Source organism: Lepisosteus platostomus, chromosome 5, assembly GCF_059453375.1.
Source record: "Lepisosteus platostomus isolate fLepPlt1 chromosome 5, fLepPlt1.hap1, whole genome shotgun sequence".
Lineage (NCBI taxonomy): Eukaryota > Metazoa > Chordata > Actinopteri > Semionotiformes > Lepisosteidae > Lepisosteus > Lepisosteus platostomus.
In genome coordinates, this window is record NC_142615.1 from 44,676,078 (window position 1) to 44,698,623 (window position 22,546).

Genomic DNA, 22,546 nt, shown 5'->3' on the forward strand with positions numbered 1-22,546 from the left:
TTATGAGCAGGAAAAACATCATTGAAAATGGATTTCAATCACTCAAAACTAATAGCTGTCACACCCTCTACAGCTAGAGGGCGCTCCCACTCTGTCCTGTCCTAGTTTCCCTGTGCTTTGCTTGTCCTTCTGGTTTTTCTTTGTCTGGGGCTATATATTTCCGGGTCACCCTTTCCTCCTCATTCAGTATTGAGGGTTCAAATGTCTTCAGACCTGCCTAGCACCAGGCCATCTCCTCCGCGGCCTGAGGGCTTAAGTTTCTACCCGACATCATCTGACCTCCTAAACGGGCTAACACCCGTTTTGCCACTACACATAGGGCCTATTTTGCTCTCTTGGCCATTCCACGGCATGCCCTTATAACATCCGTGACAGAAGTTCCAATGCTGTGCTGCCCTTTTAATTAACATTGGCTGAAACAATGTGTTGTTTTTGTCTCTTAAAGGGTCTTCTCCTTTACTCCGTCTTGCCAGTGTCGTATAGAATTGAGTACCCATAAAATCTGATACCCCTTTCAAAGTCTGCATGTGCAGTGGACATAAGAGGCTTGTCGCAATTGTTGCCCTATCTACTAAGCCCATCCTCCAAGTTTGCACTTCTGTGATGTAGTCTCACAGGCCTGAGAGACATAGATTTCACACATGTAATTACTTATAAAAGCCAACAAACCTTTTCTGAGTGGTCTAAGGCTCTGTGTTAAGGTTGCAGTCTCCCTGAAAGCTGGGGTTATAGTCCTGACGTTATACTTCAACTAATTCTCAGTAAATAGATCTTGCAGTACTCTGAGTGCCAGCTAGCTATGTAACAAGTGCGCTATAAAGACAGAAATTACACATTGTTTGTGAGGCTGTGTGCTCCTGTATGGTCTAGTGGTTAGGATTCTGGATTTTCACCCAGGTGGCCTGGGTTAAACTCCCAATAAAGGAAACTTTATTTCCACATTCTGGAGAGGAGATTTTTTCCATTCCCCCACTTTTGCAGCCTGACCTCCTCTATTTCTAGAGATCTGTAGAATGTGGAGAAAACGTTTGAAGTTGTTACTGCTACCTCCCCTTGCTTTGAACAATGTGTGGAGTTGTTTGAGTCAAAAAGAATGATAGTTCAGGCCTATGGGAAGATCCATATTCAACTGTGCATGTTGTTTTGTTCTCAGAGTTTGCAAAGATGGAGGACATTCGCACCTGGCTAAGCCAGTATTCTATAGTCCTTCATGGAACTGAGTTCAGAGGTGCTGACGGAATAAAAACAGGAGGTTGAGGAACACGGGGGTGTTCAAGGCATTGAGGTTCCAGTCAAGGGGACAGGTAGCCTGGCCCTGTCCATTATTAGAGCACTATAACCTAAATAGATGGTTTCATATATATTGTTTTGGGTATATTTATTAAAGTTTCCTATTTTGTGATTCTTTGTTTGTGAAATTAAAATAGTTCTTAAAAAATAAATGGAAGGTTTTTCTGAAGTCAGAAAGCCAATTTATTTGGTGGAAAAACAGATTGGTGAAGCTCCAACAAATAAATCCAGTTTATATGTTTATTTCTTTTTCTGAAACAACTGAATTAGATGAAATGTGCTAATATGTAACCTAACACCAGTGTGAATAACTAGAAGAGGGGAGCAGCTCCATTCCAGACCAAGGGAGCTTTGAGATTGGCTGGGCCAGATCTCTCATTTGCATATCTGATTTGGAAATGTAACACTAAACCCCTTCTTGCATGGATTTAACTTGCACTCAAGAGTCACCTACTGTGTATTGCCACTTCAGTTTTTTTTATGAGTAGCTGTGATTACCAGTTGACAGCTTTTATTTGTTGAATTATAAATGGTTTTGTATTATCACCCTGAATGGCCTGTACTCAAGGTTTGGTAGGGTATGTGTTTTCATTTCATTTACCAAATGGAATTTTTGCTCTTTTAGTATTTGTCTAGAAGGCTTTCTGAAGTCAGGAAGCCCATTTATTTTGTCAAAAAAGATTCTGTATTAATATTAATGTTTCTCATACAACATAAATAGGGTCTTTTAGGAATAAAAAGATCTTGCGCTTGGAAGTCTTAATAAAGCTGTGTGCTTCCATACACTCGAACAGTTTTGATTCCTACTATTTGACCTTAGGTGTGGGAACGGGTCTTTTTTGCCATTTGATTTCCAATTGATCAGCACAGTATAGAAAATAGACCCATAAAGCAATGTCAGCAGTGACCAATGTGCAAAAAGTGATCACTTGTTTTCGCCCGCTTTCAAACTGAAACTCTTTGGTGTGTTAAGAGAATGTGATAACCACTACACTGCGCAAGGTGGGAATGGGTGACTTGCAGAGAGTGTTGAACTTCGAGAAAGGACTTCTCTCAGGAATATATTTCCACATTCTGAAGAGGAGATTTTCTCCATTTCTATAGTCTGACTTCCTCTTTTGCTAGAAAACTGTAGAATGTGGAGTCACCTATCCAGCTCTGGGAACAGTGTGTAGATAACAAGTTTGTAACTGCCGGATGAGCACAGTAAATTAATACAGCAGAATAAACACACTGTGAGTATTTGAAGGTAATTAACAATCTTTTACGTCTCGCCATGTTCAATACTGCTGTCATTTCTGTAATATTGTGATTATCACGTTCATCACACATGCGCAAGATCCCCTGTTTGAAATTGGGCAGAAACAGGTGTCTTTTTATCTTCTCACATTTTGCACTCCTGCCAGTGTTTTATGGATCTTGTTTTGTCTTATTGCAAGAATTCGAATTTCCTGTGTCATTCATCACATCACATCACATCAAACAGCCAGCAGATCATGTCACCTTTCAGATAGTCATTCTTCTGCTTCCTAAATTTCCTAGAGACAGGTCTTTTCAGCAGAACTGAAAGCAACCTGATAAGACCAGGTCCTAGAAGTCACTACTCAGTCAGTTACTACTGCCGAAATGCAAGCCCTTCCTCCAGCCTGAAGAAGTTGATCCTACATTACTCATGAAGAAGATGTATCTACCAAACCTCAGAGAGCTGAGCTGGATCACTCCCCTTCTGAATGACGTTGCAGTAACACTCTACCACTCCTCTTCGTGCACTCATGCTGGAACTTTGGGAGGCTACTGCAGACAGCAGAGGTTGGATCGTACACAGAGGTTGAAATAACTCAGCTGAGAAAGCCTTAGACTGATGCTCTAAAGGTCCCTGGTTCAATCTGGGGTTTTGGCATTTTGTTTCGTTGCGCCATTTGTTCCTCTCTGCAATGCCCTGTGTCCAAAGTCACACTTCCCTTTCTCAGCCTGAATCCCAAACTAGAGTCTTTGTGTCCTTGAGTCCCTCTTTTACCGACACTGATGAAGTACAGAAATAACTTAACATGTTTTGCACTCCTTATGGTGTTTTATGGTGGAACCTGTATTTCTCTATGAATTTCCTTAGTGACAGCCCATTTGTTTTCAATATATTTCTGGTGACGTTATTACATCGGTCTCCCCTGGTGGCTTGTTTTCATATCCCACTTCTGACAATGACTTTTCTTATGTCACTTTGATGGGAGTACAATTGGAAAAAAAAATAAAATGTGTGTAGTTGTTTCCATATCAAACCTGTCTTCCATTTTATACAGTATTCCACAGGAGTGAATCAATTCCTTGTTTAATTTTGCAAATGACCCTGCTGTCAAAAAAACTAAATTCCCATGTAGCCAAGGAGTTGCTGAAAAGCAACTTCACTTTGATGTTTTGTGTTGTTATAACTAATTCATCTCCTTTTTAAAAAAATAGATTTCTGTAGAAGAAAGGTATCTCACACTACAGTTTAAATTGTAAACAGGTCATAGAAAAAGCTCCTTAGCTCCCTGTCAAGAATCAAACCCCACTCTCCTGTATGACAGGCAGGGATTCTCACCATGGTTAAATTGCAACCGTAATAATATTGACAACATTAATAAATACATATATAATTGAAATTGAAAACATATCTAACACAGCATCTTTTCTGGTTATACACCACAATGCATTGCTGATATTTGTTGTTTGCCATTTAGGTTAAATACTGTCATGTTTTTCTCAGCAATCGTCTTTTGATGCGTAAGTATAAATAATGATAATACTATTTGAATACATACAGGTCTTAATATTATTTTGATTAAAATAGGAACAAGTTATAGGTTTATTCCATGCTGAAAAAAAGAAGAAAGAGAACACAACGTTTCGGCCGTGGAGCCTTCTTCAGGTGTGAGAGAGATAGGGCAGTAGGCAAAGCTAAAGTAGTGGGAGAAAAAAGGTTGGGAGGGAGGAGGAGTGAGAGGCGGGAGCAGGGGACAGAAAGAGAGGCCAATCAAGAGGTGTGAAGTCAGAATGGGTGCAGAGAGGTGTGAAATGAAACTTCCAATGAATGGAGAAAATTTCAAAGAACAGTAGTGTGTCGTTAAGGGAAGGGAGAATGTGTGATCCTAGCTGCAGAATAATTTTAGTTTCAGTGGTCTTTCTGATGTATGAGTTCGGAAAACCGTCTTTGAGAACACAGACGGAGAGATTAGAGTGGTTGTGGCCGTCAGAGGTGAAATGAGAAACAATGGGCTTGGAGAGATCTTTAATCTTCACAGCCCTGACACGTCCTCTGAAGCGGTCTCCGAGTCTCCTTCCTGTTTCTCCAATGTAGATGGCTGGGCATTTACTGCAAGAGATACAGTAAATAAGGTTGCTGGAGGTACAAGATGCTGTCTGGGTGATCCGGAATTGTCCTGAGGGGCCTTGAATGAGTGTGGTGGTGGCTGTGTACTTGCAGGTGATACAGCGAGCTCTGTTGCAAGGGAAAGTGCCTGGTGTGGATGGTTGTTGAGGGGGGTCAAGGGAGCTGTGAACAAGGAGGTTACGCAGATTAGGTTATCGTTCAGCGGGGTCCGGACGTGTCTGTGAGGCTGAAACCGGACGGTATCGTGTATCAGGCTCCGGTGCACTGCAGCGTAAGTATAAGTGTATAGATAAAACCTTTAATGTATTGTTTGGTTTAAATCAAAATGCTTTACTACTACAAGAGAGATGTATAGTATGAAGGATGGGAAAAAATGATTTCTTGGAAGAAAATGGTTTTTATTTGCATTCAAAATGAAGCGGAATTTTAGCGCGACACACAAACCCTTTGTCTTTTTTAAATATATTATATATACGTATAATTATATATATTTTTTTTTGCTTAGAAATTTTGGACTGGAGGTGATGTATTACTAGTAGTGACGCTGAGTTCACTATGGTGAAGTTAAGTCATAAGACCAGGGCCAGTAGCTAAATAAAAAACGCTTTTTCATCAGGAGATTGTAGGTTCAACTCCTGCCTGATTGACATGTCTCCCTCCTGATTCAGCTCATGGTTCATATGAGTGAAGCGATTCCTCCTGCTTCTCGTACAACCATATCAGAACAGAAGCCCATGTCACCCAGCTCTGATTCAAGAGCGACTTGCATCTTCAGCCCTTTTTTTTTGTTCGTGATTATTATTTTCTTTAGTTATGATCAATATTGAACTTTTAAAAAAATAAAACGACAATAATCAAACGCAGACAGATTTTCTAAAAGTATTAGCAGTTGACAGGGTGCCCCTTTAGAATAGTCGTCAGAAAATGTGAGAAAAGGAAAGTTACGTAAACTCTCACACAGCATTAGAGATTGGAATCTGATTGTTAAAAAAACTACCTGTCTCCCCAGCATTTAACGGTGCTGTTGTTTTTATTTTACACATTGTTAGCAATTTAATGAATTGAAAGATTGTTATAAAATAAGTTAAAATATTGATACACAAATCGCTAAATACGAAACGTAAAAAACCCAACTGTAAGCAATTGACCATTCATATTCCTGAATTTTAAATCCGTGTTTATCTGTGTCCAAGTGCCTGGTGCAGCTACAGATGCAGCCATTCAAGGTGCCCGGTACAGACACATACCGGAGGTAATTGGCTACGGCGTCGTGCATCGTGATGCGCGATGACGCAAAATACAGCGGTGCGTGATTGGTTGACCGACAGGGGCACTCGTGGTCCGTTGGTCTGTCGTAGAAAGACTAACTGTAAACGTCTTTACTGTGCCCGTTGTAGATATTGAATTTTACCACTGAAGGGAAATCTTAGTAGCTGAGCATAAAAAGAATAGGAGCATACTGCAACGCGTGTGAAGTCCATAAACGATATTAATTTTGGAACTTAAACATACAGTATATGGCTGGTCTTGGTACTTTAAAGCAAACATACACACCAGTATTTCATTTTTCCCTAAACATTTTAAGCATCGAAGTCTTTAACTAGCAATTCATATTGCTTGACTAATTTTAAAAACTAAGTTATAAATGCAGACGCTCCCTCGGTGCGCTGCTCTGGTGCGCCGGCTCTTACACAGTGCCTGTCTGCCGTAAGCGTTACAATATACATACCCAACACTGCTTGTACCCATCTGTCGTGCAAATAAAACACCTTGAATTGAAGGGGAGAGGGGGGGAATACTAAAGCCAATACTGGCTCAATGGGCTTTGACGTGCTAATGCGTTGGTTTAACAGTCCGGGTGTGGCAGGCTTCCAATGTCAACTCGACTCGATTGGAAGACAATGAACGTATTTTAGCCCTAAATGAATTAATAGCAAACATGGTTTACATAAAATACATTTTTCCAAGAAAGTTTATAATAATACTATCTATAGTTGAAATCTGAGCCTACTTTAAAAATAAAGGAAAAGCATTTTCAGAGAGCTATCACGCTGTGTTTATGTAGAAAAAGTGATTAGGTTTATGAGCAATCTAATTACCTATTCGCTTAAAACACTATATAAAATAAAGTTTATTTAGAGATGAATGATCAGTGTCGCAGTTTGAATAATGGGAGTCAGGAAACTAACACACAGCGCCACCGGATTTGATAACGCTATAAAAACGCTATAAAATAATGTGACTTGGCACAGAACAAGTTTACAGCACAGTACAATAATAAATGTTGACCATGACTTTAGAAGCATAAATTGCCTTACACTCAATTTAAACACAAGCTGTCTTTAGCCCTCTAAGCTGGTTCATACAGAAATGTAGAGATCCAGGCTCAGAACACACAGCTTCATTAGCGAATACATATGCAGGACAACTAGAGAAGACGTTTTACAGAGGATGGATTTTTAGAAACATCCCATCAGTGACATCACGGAAGTCAACTCCTAGGTACTGTAACTGTCGTGTGGATAGTTTCACAAGAATCAGACAAAGGTTTAAGCATCGCTTGTTCTAGATAAAACTGCAAAAAAAAAAACAACAACCCATAATGTACTTCTTTGCTGCTCTGTTTGCCCAAATCATATATTCACAACGTGAAATCTAGAAAATAATATTACGTAACCAAAATCCGCAATATGGAAACAGAACCTGTGTAATTGTTGATAGATGATGTACTCGTAACATTTTTTCAAGACGAACAACAAAATTTAAAAAATGACTTGTATGTACTTGAAATCTCTAATCAATCCACGGGTCCCAGCACAAAACGAAACTAAAACGCATACCGTTTTGCGCTTCTTATTAGTTGCTCAAAAGTAATTTGACCGCATAATATAAACCTAGAAACATATACGTGAGCAGTACTTAAGCACTGTAGTATCGGTGTTAAGACATACCTCTCAAATACTGTAAATCAAGTTAAAAATATCTCAAGACCGATTCTGGTCATAATGAAACCATGTTTCGTGTATGTTTTCTTTAAAGTACCGAGACCAGCCATATACTGTATGTTTATGTTCCAAAATTAATATCGTTTATGGCCTTCACACGCGTTGCAGTATGCTCCTATTCTTTTTATGCTCAGCTACTAAGATTTCCCTTCAGTGGTAAAATTAGATATGAATATTCAATACTTAAACAGGCACAGTTAAGACATTAAATATACATATACATACTGTATACAGTACAGTTTGCATACGGTAATATGTTTATGTTACGCGATTAAAAAATAAATAAATAAAAATGAAAAGTCCAGCACCAGCTGGATTTGAACACACAACCTGCCAATTGGTAGTCACGCACCTAGACCAGTAGGCTACAAGACAGCTCGCATGAACAGACAGGCGAAACAGCCCTACACAGCCCTGTCGCAGCACAAGAATTCTTTAGATACGCGATTCCATATTATATTAGCAGAAAAGCTTAAAAACGACCACTTTTTCACACGCTATTTCACATGCTAGTTAAATACTTTGATGCTTAAAATCGTTAGGGAGAAATGGAATACCAGTGTGTATTTTTCCTTTAAAGTGCCGATTCCTGGAATCTGACTGGCTGACACCCCTCTGAAGTGGTTCCATAAAATCTGGTATACGGAAAAGAAAGCGTTGATAAATACAAGTGTCTTTTAATACACTCTTTCCTGTGCTCTTGAGGATCTTTGTGATATTTTAAGCTCTAGTTGAATGATAGGTGTCGCATTTTAAATCATTTTCGTAGTTAGAAATTATGAAACGCCCTGTTAAAAGCAAGGAAGTTTTTATGCCCGTTGAAGTAAAACAAAATGCCTGACAAAGTATGGCTTGGACATATTCCAAGTGCTTGTACAAATGTGCTAAATAAATTATACTTTGAGTATACAGCTTGTCTAAAGTCATCCATTATTAATACTATTAGTAATATCTTCAGTAAAGGCTTTGATGCATAAATATTTCTGATAAAGGTAGGTTGTGTACTTTTGTCCAACTGAGCAATCTTGCTTTCATAAAATATACCAACATTTTAATGACTGATGATTAACATGCTGTAATACACAGTTCAAAATTAAAGGCTCAAATGCTGTACATGAGAGGTTAAGCTCCCCCCGGCGGTTTTACAAGGCGACGCCGGATAGTTAACCATGTGACACCGTGATACCGCGTGATACTGCGACACGCCCACCGGGGTATGCCGCGAAATACCTCACCCATTTTGAATGGCTGCATCTGTATTTTGAAAGCAGAGTCTATGATTTATTGCAGAAGCGCATTGTTGCCACCAAGGAAAAAAATCCTGAGTTCTCTTAATTAAGAAATACCAAATTATCTCCTAATTACGAGATAGCAACGATATCATATGTGTGTATGAACAACCTTTTACATTTGCAATGGCAGTACCTACAGGCTGTCGATTGGTTTGCTGGCACTGTGGGTTTAGTGTTCCTGACAATGTGCGTGCTGAGAAATGCGCACAATCTGACTTTCTTCTCGGAATGAAAAGGTTACTGTTTGTTCCTCATGTAAACACAGTTTTAACCATTATCACACTCATATATATGAATTAAGAACGAATGTGACCTGGAATCCATTGTACCGCTTCAAACTGAAAGTCAGATATTTAGTCTCAAAACTACATAACTCAAGATTTTTTTTCCTTGATGGCAGCATTGGCTTCTGTAATTTAGATTCAACCACTGAAGAGGTTGGTTTTGTGTTTTTAGCTATTAAACATAACTGGTAAGTTTAAGTCAGTTCTTGTTACTCTTTCCACTCGAAAGAGCTGTATTAATACCGGCGCACCTGTCTCCACAGGAAAGTTATTGCTGTTCCCAAACCAATGTACTGCAGCTTGTGGCCACGTGTTCCTGCTGTCAACCTGTGATACCATGTTCGTCCACCACTAGAAATATTACTGCTCCAGTACAAGAGTAGAAGAGGAAACAAATGCAAACACCGTTTAGAAAAAACACACACGTCTCAGGCCTTAACCATGACAAGGATGGGATTTGAACCTAGACGAGCAGAGTACAATGGATTAGCAATCCAAAAAGTGACTCCTGTTTAATTTTCTTTTCGCTTGCTCGATTTGTAGTACGCTCCTTAATCCTTACAAACCAAAACGGCTTAATGTGCCACAGCATTCTGCTGCAGGTACGGGTTGCACCGTGTATTAGGCGAACCCGAATGGAATATTTCAAATATGTGAAGAATTTCATGAAACCTGAAAAAAGATGATCACAGCCAATGTCAACAGTTCAGAGCCTGTAGGCAGCTTCAACAGAACAAAACGATCTGAAGCCGCAATAATTTCAGAGTGTATTGTGACACTCTAACCATGCTGTTGCTATTACTGCTACTTCTGCTGCAGTTGCTTTAAACTCTACTCAGCGGGCAAGTAAAGTTGTACAAGGAATAGACTACTTTGAGCCGTCCAAGTTCCATTATGTGAATTTAAGTTTTTTTTATTAATAACAGCATGAGTAATACAATGCATGCTCAGAAACGTTACTTATAAGCTTATGAAGCAACAGTGTTTCGACAATTTGTGGTCTTCAAAAAGTAAACGCTGAAGTTTTTATACTTCCTTGTGAGCAGATCACCTTTGATTTAGAAAAGGAAAACTTACTCCCCTGTTGCTTTCATTGCAATATCTGAATCGAGACCCAAGCGCTAAGAAAGCTGAAAAACGCAGAAGTCATAAACCCGATTTTAATTTAGATACACATTTTCTAATGCAGCCTTCATTACAAGACACTCTATTTCTCGAAAGCGTGTTATGTTAAAAAGAGGAAAATGAAAATATATGGATGACAATATTTAAAAGATGAAGATTTTACTTTTGAGAAATTGTCATTTTATGTATCTAGACGCTTTTCAACCGCTGTTTTTAGAACTTTGCTGTGCTTCCTGAATCATTTTCAGTGTTATAAACTGGGTGTGGAGATAGCGATCACTTTGTAGAGCAGTTGATAGGCTGGAGCTGTTCAGACTACTTTTGTTATTTCTCAAACGCTTCCATCATTTTTCTTTCATGCTAGGACGCGAGTGTGTACATGTGTTTGGTTTTCGTTTCACTGATTCTCATTGAAGATTTGGGAATTAACGAAGAAAGAATCAGTAACCAGGAAGGCAGAAGCTTTGGTTCTCAACGATCTTGAAGACGCCCATGTAGAGCAGCGTGTGATGATTTGTACTACAAAAGACCAAGTGCTCAGTGACGTCTGCGTTTACCGTTGAAACTTTTCATCTCAAGTGCAAAAGCAGTTGTGTTAAACATAGCTGAGTGGCGCAGCAGAAGCTTGCTGGGTCTATAACCCAAAGATTGATGGATCAAAGCCATCCTCTGCTATACATGTTTAATGCATGACTGATAAGCACACCATCAGTTTAATGATGTGCATTGAAACTGATTTCTTCTCTCGTGTGTGCAAACTTCACACTTACGGTGCTCTTTAATCTTTAAAAATATGCAGATGCCCAAATGTTTCTTTGGTTGTTCTGACATCCTTTATAGATTCCTCAAATCCTTCAAATGAACATCCATATCAGCACAGTTATGTTTATATATTTTAAAATTAAAGTACATACAACACAAATATCAATGTACATTTGTACTGTGCTCATTTAATAATGATTGTCAAGTTCTCCAACAACTCTGTGTTATAATTTTAAAATATTTTTGCTAAGGATACACAACGGGTGTATAAGGCATTCTAACTACAGCCAGCTGAAGATAAAATTCCACACGTGAAAATGGTTTCACGCACATTTCCTGCAAAGTTCAAGAGGGCTTTTAGCGGAGATTATGTTTACATCGAAACAATCCGAAGCGCGTCCCTGACCACCAGCCCTTTGTATAACAGCTGTACAAAGACACACTCCCGTGCATAAGGAAATGTTGTGTTTAGCAGAAGTGAGTTAACATGAAAAGTGACCTAATTTACCAGAACAAATACTCACCCAGCAGGGTCTGCTTTACTACAAGAGAGAAGTAGAGTGAAAGACGTGATCATTTCACGCCGTTGTGGAACAAAACGCTTTTGTCTTGGAATTCTAAATCAATTAGAAATTCAGAGCGACACATAAAGGCTTAGTCTGCTTAAAAGTGATGATTTTTAAAAACTGATAAAAATGTAGAAAACACGTTTCTCACGTAGAAATTTAAGATTGGGGTGGGATATTACTAGGAGCGGCGCTGAACTCACCATGGTGCAATTCATTTACATGACGGGCTGGTGGTTTAATGGATAACGCGTCTGATTTCGGTTTATTAGATTGTCGATTCGACTTCTACAGGGGTTGTGTGATTCAAATCAGGCTCCTCAGAAATAGATGTCCATTATGTAAATGAACCCCACCTGAAAGCAAATGTTGGTTCTGGGTTCCTTTCTTTCCTGCATGTCCAATAGTCCAATAGTTAGTCATTTAAGTAAACATGAATATACTGTAAGGTCTTGGTACATGGGAGTGGATTTCAACCACAATTAAAAAAGGGCAAATTATAATTACAGGCTTCTGACACTTTTTCATACAAAAGTGACCAAACACTCCCTAACTTTCAGGTTTGCTTGAACCTGTAACAGAAAAGCGGTCTGAAACTTCCATTCTCTGATGTCACTGTCTCTAAAGTCGGACGTGATGTTTCGCAGATGTGCAATATGCCTTTTCTCTTGCCGTGTTCAAGATGATTCGCTGAATAAGCTCCTGACTGGTAGTTCTGTACTGCGCTGTTATTTCATTCAGATTACTTATGTGGTGTACAGCTGAAACACAACTGTATGGTGTAATTTCCAGGTTCAGCACCAGCAGCACCTGCAAACACATCAACTGACCTCAACCTGATTTGAACACGCAACCTTCTAATTTGGAGTCAAACACGCTACCGTTGCACCACGAGGTCACTCGCCATGTGTGCTTTTAATTCCCCCAAAGAGAATAACAGTAATGCTAGAATAACAGTAGTATTAAAACTACTACTACTACTGTTAATTCTCTAACAGTAACACTATAATTATATTTAATATTAACATGAATATGAACATTAAAACTAAAACTATCAGTAGCGCTATCATCATTAATACTCACATGAACACTAGCATTAAAACAACCAGTTGTACTCTCATTAATATTAATATGAATACACTAGTATTAGTATTTGTTGCTACCCATGACGTCACATCGCTCTTTGTGACGAACGCGATACACCTAGACGCGCACAGTGACATGGCGCCTGTCCCCGTGGTTACCATACTTATGATTTATAAACACTGGAAAAAATACATGTAAACTGTTACTTACATACATTTATCAACTTGGAATATATTTTTTTAGCTCTAGGATACAGTTACCTAAATAATAATAAGAATAATCATTGTTTAATTTCGGTTTGAACATTTTTTACACTAAACGCACTACGGTAATTGATCGATACAGTCTTTATTGACTGTTTTCTAGATATTTAGAACAGGATCAAAACCAGAAAAAGAATCAGTACTCACCAATCGGTGAAGCTAATTGTTTATTCTACGGTTTTTTAATTGAATTAATTGGTTTTCGATAGATAAGTGATCAATAACTCTCCTCCGTGCGCACCCTGCGCCTCCCGCGGTCTTGCTCTCTGATCCAGGCGCTCAGGCTGGTGTCTGTGATGTCACAGCGCTCTTTGTAACAGAGCAGAGCGCGTCTCCGCTGGAGGAGACTCCTGTCCGGAGCCTGGGGGGCTTTTCTTACAGATATAACATCCCCCCCAAAAAAGAACACACCGGGCTGTGAAGAGAAGCGAATCATAACAGTTGTAAAAGGAGAGCGACAAACCAAGGAATGAAATTCATTAAACAGGAAAAAAAATAGTTTACTTCGCAGATTAATGTGTTACAAGGCGTACCCGTGTGGAGCAGTAGAGAACGAGCACAAGTCCCTGTAATAAGTGCTTTTAAATGTTTTAAACGAATCATCAGAGTATAGAAGCCAGGAGGATCAGGAACCTGATCCTGGAGGTTAAAATGTGTATCCCGGTTTTATTTCCAGCCTGCTCTCAGTTCCATAGGTAGTCTGATTACCTGTTACAATAATTCATCTAATTGTAAATTTATAAGACTGTGAGACACCTGTGAGAGACATATGAGAGCTGGTGATTCCCTGGGCTGGTGTGGAATCACACACAGACAGGTCTTCTTCTGTGTGATCTGAGTCCCACTGCTGAGAGCTACAGACTGGTCAACTGGTCACTACTGTAGACACGACCATCGGCCCATTGGCTACTAATAATCAATATACAATGTACTGACCAAAGTGTCACTACTTGTGTTTATTACATAAAAAGATAATTCCACACTCACGTGTGTTATAAAACATTTATAAAACATGTTTGGAGACTGACATACAGTAAAGAAAGTAATACTGAAGGGCTGGAGGTCCTGGAATGGGTTAATAGAAGCTTCTTGCTTCTGACCTGGAACAGAGTCCACAGCTGACAGATCAGTGAGTCTTGAGCCCAGTTCACAGAGAGGAGAACCAGGAGCTCATCTCTGTCTCTAAGTGGCTGTGAGGAAGGAGAAAATGGGGAGATGTGACCTGAGTCCAGGCTGTTCTGCCTGATATTATTCATGTAAAAGCACTGATTGACTGAATGTCCTCTGGTTCTGGATTGACGGATAAAAAGAAGTATGGAGCTTCTGTCCGATTGTCTCTGAGCTGTGAATCTGACTGAGAAGAGAATAATGATTTTTTATTCTGCCTCTGATAATTTTTCTGTTTGCCAAGTGGTGTTACATCCCCTTCAGAAACTCTGCACAGACTGTCAGAGTGAGAGAAAAGTAGAGAGATGGACAGATAAGAGCACACGCAGCGAGAGATACATACATCTTGATTTACTTTGAACCAAGTGTTCATTTCCTTTGTGGAACAAGTTGTTTCTGAACTTCAAGAAATTCATACAACTTATATAAAATATAAGTCTTGCAAATCAGGACAGAAGAAATACCGCAAGAAAATGTCAGTGATTTTTCTCCTTTTAACGAAAAGTGGAGAAAAACAACGGCAGTGCATCTCCGTCGGCTTGATTTAGCTTAATACAAGTATTCACTTCATTTTCTGTGGATTACAGACTGCGAAAGATGAAATAAAGTTATTGGTTATTCATGGTCAGTGCAGAAGAAATACTGCCGGCTGGCAGGAAAATGTCAGTATTTTATAATTCTTTAACTACAAACGTGTGAACGGCAAAAAGCAACGGGAGTGTGTCTCTGTGCAGCTGTTAAATGAAGGGCTGGTGGTTCAAACCCACTAAGGGACGCGCTTCAGACTGTTCCGCTGTAACCATAATCTCTGCTAAAGCTTGATGGGATTTCTTCGCAAGCCCTCTTGAAATTTGCAGGAAATATCTATTTTACTCATGTGGAACTACAAGTAAACAATTAAGTACCTGTAAATGTCCAAGAAAACCATTTTCACGTGTGGAATTTTATCTTCAACTGGCTGTCAGGAGAATTCATTTATACACCCGTTGTATCCTTAGCAAAGTATCTTTTTTACATAACACGCTTTCGAGAAACAAACTGTGTATCTAGCTTTGTTAAATTAAAATCGGCACATCCCAGTTGGCAAAAGAAGTAGAATATACGACTATTAAACGCATACTTTAGACGTATAAATGTGCTCCGTAACTGGTCTACAATGAAATTCTAGTATACGTATATGGTTATATGTCAATTAGACATCTATGATTATATGTTTATTATACATAAATGGTTGGAGTTCTATTATACGGATAAATTTAGAGGACTAATATACATATATAGTTAAAGGTCTATTATACATCAAATAAATATTTTATAGGTGTAGAAACTAGTAAATAAAGCCAATGATTTGTTTTAGAAATTTATTCTTAAAATATACAATTATTCACACCTGAAAAATATGTAGTTCAAATTATACATTATATACAATATTGTAATCAACAAATGGCTAATCATCATAAAAACACAACTAGTAAATTTCAGTTACAAATTCTAGTAAAATGGCAATATATATAGTAATGACAAACAAACTAATCACATGATCCCGCTAATATTTAACTCAAAACCACATTTCGATTCAAATATAAATTTTAACATTTACAACTTCTATATTTCCACGAAAATATAATTAATGTAGCACAAACGCTACTTTCTAAAAAAGACAGAATGAAACTGTTTGTTTTGTGTTTCATGGTGATCCTCCTCTCGATACTAATGCAATGTTTAATATGATCCCTCGAGAAACAAAAAGGAGTCCAAAGGAGAGCGGAGGACTGTAGTGGAGTCAGCAGGGAATCCTTAAGTCGCTGGTTCGATTCCAGCTCGAAGGAAGGTGCTTTTTGTGTACTTTAATCAAAGAGTAAAAATAGCGAATCTTTTTCTCTCAGACATTGATCAAAAGCTCAATAAACGACGAAGCAGAGGCTCCTGTTCCAAAGTCAGCCAACGTCTGATTGTCTTGTTTTGGCCAATATCTGATCTTTGAATTAAGGGAATACTCTGTTTGCTTTGTAATTTAAAAAAAACATACAGTACAAATGTCAATTTCATTTTGGTTTCAAGATCGCAATTTAGTGTGAAACATAAAAGCCAGCTGGATAAGCTTTATTAATTTCCCTCACGGGATCAATAAAGTATCTATCTATAAATCTCTTATACGTCATTTACAGTGGCCTTTCAACTAATAGCCCGTGCAGGGATCAAACCCTAGCTGTTGGTACACTACGAGTTGCGTAAGGCTCTGTAACGCGCAGATGAGAAACTAACTTCTGCTTCTTCATTATATACACAGTGAGCTATATATATGCGAGCTTACTGCCTCCTACGGGCTCTGTATTTGTTAGCGGTACAAGACCGGCCGTGGAGAAATGAAGTGAGGAGGGTGTGTACGTTAAAAGGCTCGTAGCGTCCCTGGAAGGGCTCAAACCACCACCCTTTTGGTTAACAACTGAGCCACAAAGACGCATGTACAGCTTAACACTTCTCGGTCTCAGTGAAAGTGATACACTCCGTAAAATTTCCAGAGATTCATTTATTTTAAAAGGAAAATCACCAACAGCGGCCGAGATCTACTGGAGTTTTTTCATTCTATACTGCGATTTCTGAAGGGTACCCTGTGAAAATACGAGTTTTGACGAGAAGGGATGGACATATAAGGTCAAAAGGCTTGGGGAATTGAACTTTAAGGTGAAGACTGCGGGTTCAGTAGCAGCAGAACCTGATCAGTATCAGTTGACTCCGAAATACTTTGAAAATGAACTTGGGGATTTAGAGTCAGACGTGCTACCGTTGCACCATGGGGTACTTAATTTAAAAAAATAGAAAAAACAATCAGTGTTCCTGGATCTGTAATTGAGAACAACACCTGCACAAGAGCTGCGCAGGAAGAATAAAATGTGGTAAGAAGAGACTCTCTTCGGAAGAGCTGCGCACTTCACATGAGATTTTTTTTTTGTGAAGCTGATTTGTGTCCTTTGGGGAATTCAAAAACATTGACAGCCATGACTTCGTGGCGCAACGGTAGCGCGTCTGACTCCAGATCAGAAGGCTGCGTGTTCAAATCACGTCGAGGTCAGCTGTTACTTTTTCAGGTTCTGCTGGTCCTGAACACGGAATTCACACCATGCAGTTGAGTTCTATCTGTACACCACATAGATTAGTACATAGAGCAGTACAGGACACGCAGTGTGGAGCTCACACAGGCTTACAGTCTCCAGCATTGGAGTGAAGGGGAAAAAAAGAACTTTGTTTTTTTTTTAAGAGAAAAGGCACAGTTCGCATCTGCTTAACATCACGTCCAACTTTAGAGACAGCTACATCAGATAATGGAATCCCGGAAGTTTCAGATAACTTTTTTTAACACAGATTCAAGCAAACCTGAGAGTTAATGAGTTTCCGGACACTTTTGTTTTATTAAAAAGTGTCTGAAGCCTGAAAATGTAATTTGAAAAAAAACCCCGCTATTGGACATTAGCAGGTGCTTTTTGTAACGATTTGCTATTTCATGCTGGAAAACAAAGGAAACAGACCCAACGTTTGCTTTCGGGTGCGGTTCATTACATAATATACATCTATTACTGAGGAGCTTGAATAAAATTTACACGAGCCAGGTAGAAGTCGAACCTACAATCTTATGATCCGAAATCAGACGCGTTGTTTATTAAACCGCTGGGATTTCACATACCCTGAATTTCCCCATAGTGTGCTCAGCGCCGCTACTAGTAATGCACCGCTCCGTCTAAAATTTCAAAGTGAGAAACATGTGTTTTCTGATTTTTTATGAGTTTTAAAATATAATCTCTTTAAATCAGACAAGGGGTTTATGTTTCGCACTGAAATTCCGAATGACTGAGAATTCAAAGAAAGACTGTTTTCTTTCACAACACCGTATAATTATCACATCCACCAGACTCTCCAACCTCTCCAGACCTTGCTGGTTGAGCAATTGCTCCGATAAATTAGGTCACGTATCATGTTAAATCATTTCTTCTCAACACAACATTTCCTGGTGCACGTTTTCTCTATGAAAAAAAAGACATTTTTCCCTTGCACGATTTCTCGTTTTTTATCAAAGCTACAGAAATAAAAAAGAAGAAGAAATAGTGTCGCAAAAGAACTCTGTCGCCCTTGGGAGATATCAAACGCATTGGACATGAAAATGCCAGATAAAAGCCAGTTCTCTTCGTTTCTCAGTGTCGGGGCTGCTATGTAAAAGAGGCAATTTGCTCTGAGCGCAGGTTCAGCGCTTACTGAACGCAGATGTCTCAGAGCGGTGTGTCCAAGCGGCTGTAAAAGAGGATGGTTGTCCTGTCACCGTAGCCTAGTTGGTTAAAGCGCTTCTCTATTAAACAAAAGAACCGGGTTTCAAATCCCAGCCGTGTCTTTCTTCCTATCTTGTAGTACAGAACGTATCATTTCGGGCAATCACAAAGGGCTTGATTTCGTTAAATGCATGTGTTCATTTCCTTTCTGGAAAACTTGTTTTTGATTACATTCACACAGCTTACGAAAAATGAAATTCAATTCTTGGTTATCAGTGCAGAAGAAATATTACCGTCTGGCAAAATAAACGGTAAGAGAGTTTTTTTTAACCGAAAACTTGGCACAATCGGTTAGCGCATTTGGCTTTTAACTGAAAGGTTGGTGGTTCGAGTCCACCCAGGGATGGGATTCTTCTGCAGTATAAACGTTGTCTTAAGTCAATTGGATTTCTCAGCGAAACCATAACCATTTTAATATATGCAGGAAATGCGAGTGTTTAACACGTGTCAGGGTCACCGGGAAATGTCCAATAATGCCCAACATTGAAACTCCCCAGAAAACCATATTCACCCAAGAAAAAGTATCGTCGAATCTTCATTTATACTCCAGTTGAATCCTCTGCTGAAATATTTTAAAAATAAAATGCAGGTTTGTTTGAGAACTTGACAAGCATTGTTACGATAGCACTGTGCAGTTGGATTTTGATATTTTGACATATTTACCTTAATTTTAAACATAAATACTATACAGTCTATTGTAATTTTAAAATATGTTAGCTGAGGATGCAAAGGGGTGAAAGGGAAAGGTCAGAGGGTATAGTAAAAACAAGGTTAGGATTGGTGGAGGTGGTAGGGGTGTTGATGGTTTTTCTCTGTAGAGGATGATTGAGTTTTTTATCCTTCTCTGAAGTGAGAAATTGGAAGAGTTGGGAGTTGAGGGATCTGATGAGGTTAGTTATAAAAGGAAGTTGATGTGGAGCTGTTAGCCGTAAAACTTCCTAAAGTCTTTAAACTGCAGTAAGCAAAGATAAAGGAAATGATCTTTGCTTACAGCCCTGTCTTTCTCACACCTGAAGAAGGCTCCACGGCCAACACGTTATGTTTCCTTTCTTCTCTTTTCAGCATGGAATAATCCTTTACTTTTTCCTATGCAGCCTACGCATGCTGACACAGCTACCCACCTGATATATAACATTCCTATAATCACAACTATGAATGTCCACTGTGGGTATTTTTTCCATTATTATTTATTTTGGCATTGAAGCATATTTTATGTAATACTGAAGTGTCATAATCACTGAAAAACATATTTTTTCATTTAGAAAGAATTAAAAAAATATAAATCACTATGAATTACATTTAACCTGTTCTGATCTAGGTTTTCTATATACTTTAACATGCCATGTTCAGAATGTCACAACGCAGAAATGCAACAGTGAAGTTTTGTAATTACAAATGTTCGTGATGAGTGATTTTGTCTCTCTTACCTTAGTGTCAGAATACTAAGATGTTTTGGTAACGAGGAAGGAGGGAAAAAGTAATTCAGCAGAAGGGGTTCTATTTTGTTGACTATAAATCCTCACATGCCATGTTCAGAGGGTCATATTAAAAAAATGGTACAGTAAATTTTCTTATGCTTCATGATTTTCATAATTTGTTACATTGTGTCTCACACCTTTGTGTCAGAATTCTGAGATGTTTTTTTCTAAACAGGGGCCATCGCAATACAACAGAAAGAGCAATTAGCTTTTCCCTATAAATTCTCTCATGCCACATTCAGAGGGTCATATTTTAAAAATGGTACAGCAACATTTCCTGAAGTTCAGGATTTTGAGAGTCTGTTACATTGTGTCTCACACCTCAGTGGCAGAATTGTGAGACGATTTTATAATCAGGAGGGAGGGTCATAGCAATAAGCAGAAAGTGTCATCACCCTTTGCTCATCCTCCGTTAACCATATATTCTCATATGCCATGTTCTAAATGTCCCATTGTAAACTGCTATAATAACATTTCTTGCAAAATGCAAGATTTTGAGACTTTGAGAATTCACGTTTTGCCTTTGTCTTATTTACTTGTTGTCTAACATGCCAGTTTGTGTTATTGTGAGTTTTGAAAATTGGTTTTCGATTTTCTGAAATGTGTTTCATACAAAAATGCAATTTGGATAATCATTACTTACAAATTCCCCTTTACTGAGGATATGTGCAGTAATCAACTCGGATTAGTATTTTTAAAAATGACTATAGAGAGCCATCTACAGGCGAAAGGCGGCATAACATCACAGCAGCAGCACTTAAGGTGGAACGAAAAACGCGAATAAGAAGCTGGCGAATAAGCAGCCAACTTCAGTCTCGTTAATGCAGCAGGATTGGGTGAGGTAGAAAAATATTTCTTCCTCTGAATCCTAACATTTTTGTAGGTGTTCTAGGACTTCTGGACTCAGATAAAGCTGCCAATACATCACTTATTTCTACTCCATCAATATCAGCAGTGTTATCAGTACTGAGCCCTAAGTGTAGGTCCTGTCATCATATAAAAACTTGAACGTATCGACTGCATTCACCTGATAAAATCTGATAAAATTGAAAAATACATCGGAAACAAATTTGCACTGTTTTTTTTTTCAGATCCAGAAGAGAATCATCATGAGACTCAAAACAGACCTGTTTTTAATTCTTTCCAGGAGGAAAGATTATTCAGATGCAAACATGGGTCCAAAATCAATGTACTCACCTATCGCTGTTGCTTCTTCAAATCCTTCAACTGAACTTCGATATTGAGGGATGATTTCATACAAATTTTGGTTTTCTTTTAAAGCAAATTTTATTAAAATATGAGCCTCTATTATAGTTGTCTTGGATGTTTCGCAAGGTATAATAGACCCCCTTGTGCCCTCTGCTAAAATATTATAAAATACAACAATCTTTATATATATATAGAACAGCATTTATGGTTACATGTATATGAAAATTAAGATAAATATACAAAAGTATTGAAATACAAATGTACAGTCCTAACATAATCATGCTGTCCAACTGTCTTTTTTGCTTTTCAAGTTCTCCAACAAATCTGTGTTGTAATTTTAAATATTTTAACTAAGGGTGCAACGAGAGTATAAATGAATTCTCCCGCCAACCATTTGAAGGTCAAAGTCCGTGACTAAATACAATTCCCTTGAATGTTGGCCATGACTGGTCATTCCCAGTGATAATGACTAATGTACTCACTTGTTTACTTGTTGTAGTTCGTCACACAAAAAAACTGCATTTCCTGCAAATATCAAGTGGGTTAAGGTTTTACTAAGAAATCCAATTAAGTAGAATAATGAGAAATGGGCTCAAACCACTAACCTTTCAATTAACAGCTCCCAGAGACTCACGTGCATCCCTTTTCTCCATTTGCAAGCTTTTTGTAAAAAAAAAGACTTTATTCTTGCCGGCCTGTGATATTTGTTTTGCACTGATAAGCAAGATCTGTGTTTCATCTTTCGCAAGCTGTATGAATTTCATGAAAAGCAAGTTGTTCTAGAAAGAAAATGAAAACTTGCATTTAACAAAATCAAGCCGCACATGATCATCCATAGTGATACATTCTATAAGACAAGACAGGAAGAAAGACACCACTGGGATTTGAACTCAAGATTTCCTGTTTAATAGGAAAACGCATTAACCAAATCAGCCAAAGTGCTGTCAGAGTATTAACATCATGTCTGATGTCAGTGATTGCAGCTGACTATCGCTGGAGGACAGTTCACTGTGAACAAGTCAGCCTGCATAATGAGGGGAAGAGACTGGCCTCTGTGATGCACTATAGAGTTACACTAACCTTCTGCCCTACTGTTCTCTGCTGCATTCTACCCTAGCAGATAAATATTGGTTTCCATGCATGTAAGGTTTCTTTTTTTTTGTCAAATATTTTCAAGCATATTTTTGCTGTTGAAAATAAGTGGTTTGTGGTTTTGAGTGTTGTGTTCCTCTTCCCTTAGTGTCACCCAAAGTGATACATTGTGCTTTGGCAATTCTTCAGGCTATAGTGTTAAGAGGAGCTCAGTTGAATTAGTTTGCATAGATAAAGTATT

The 22,546-nt window shown here is 38.5% G+C and overlaps 2 non-coding genes across 2 annotated transcripts; both read left to right on the plus strand.

The window, feature by feature from the left end:
* The first annotated feature begins 1,895 nt into the window (after nt 1-1,895).
* On the plus strand, nt 1,896-1,953 carry LOC148667028 (U7 small nuclear RNA). The gene has a single exon (XR_015938905.1). It is a non-coding gene; the product is annotated as a U7 small nuclear RNA (small nuclear RNA).
* Nucleotides 1,954-17,208: 15,255 nt separating this feature from the next.
* On the plus strand, nt 17,209-17,280 carry trnaw-cca (transfer RNA tryptophan (anticodon CCA)). The gene has a single exon. It is a non-coding gene; the product is annotated as a tRNA-Trp (tRNA).
* Nucleotides 17,281-22,546: the final 5,266 nt, after the last annotated feature.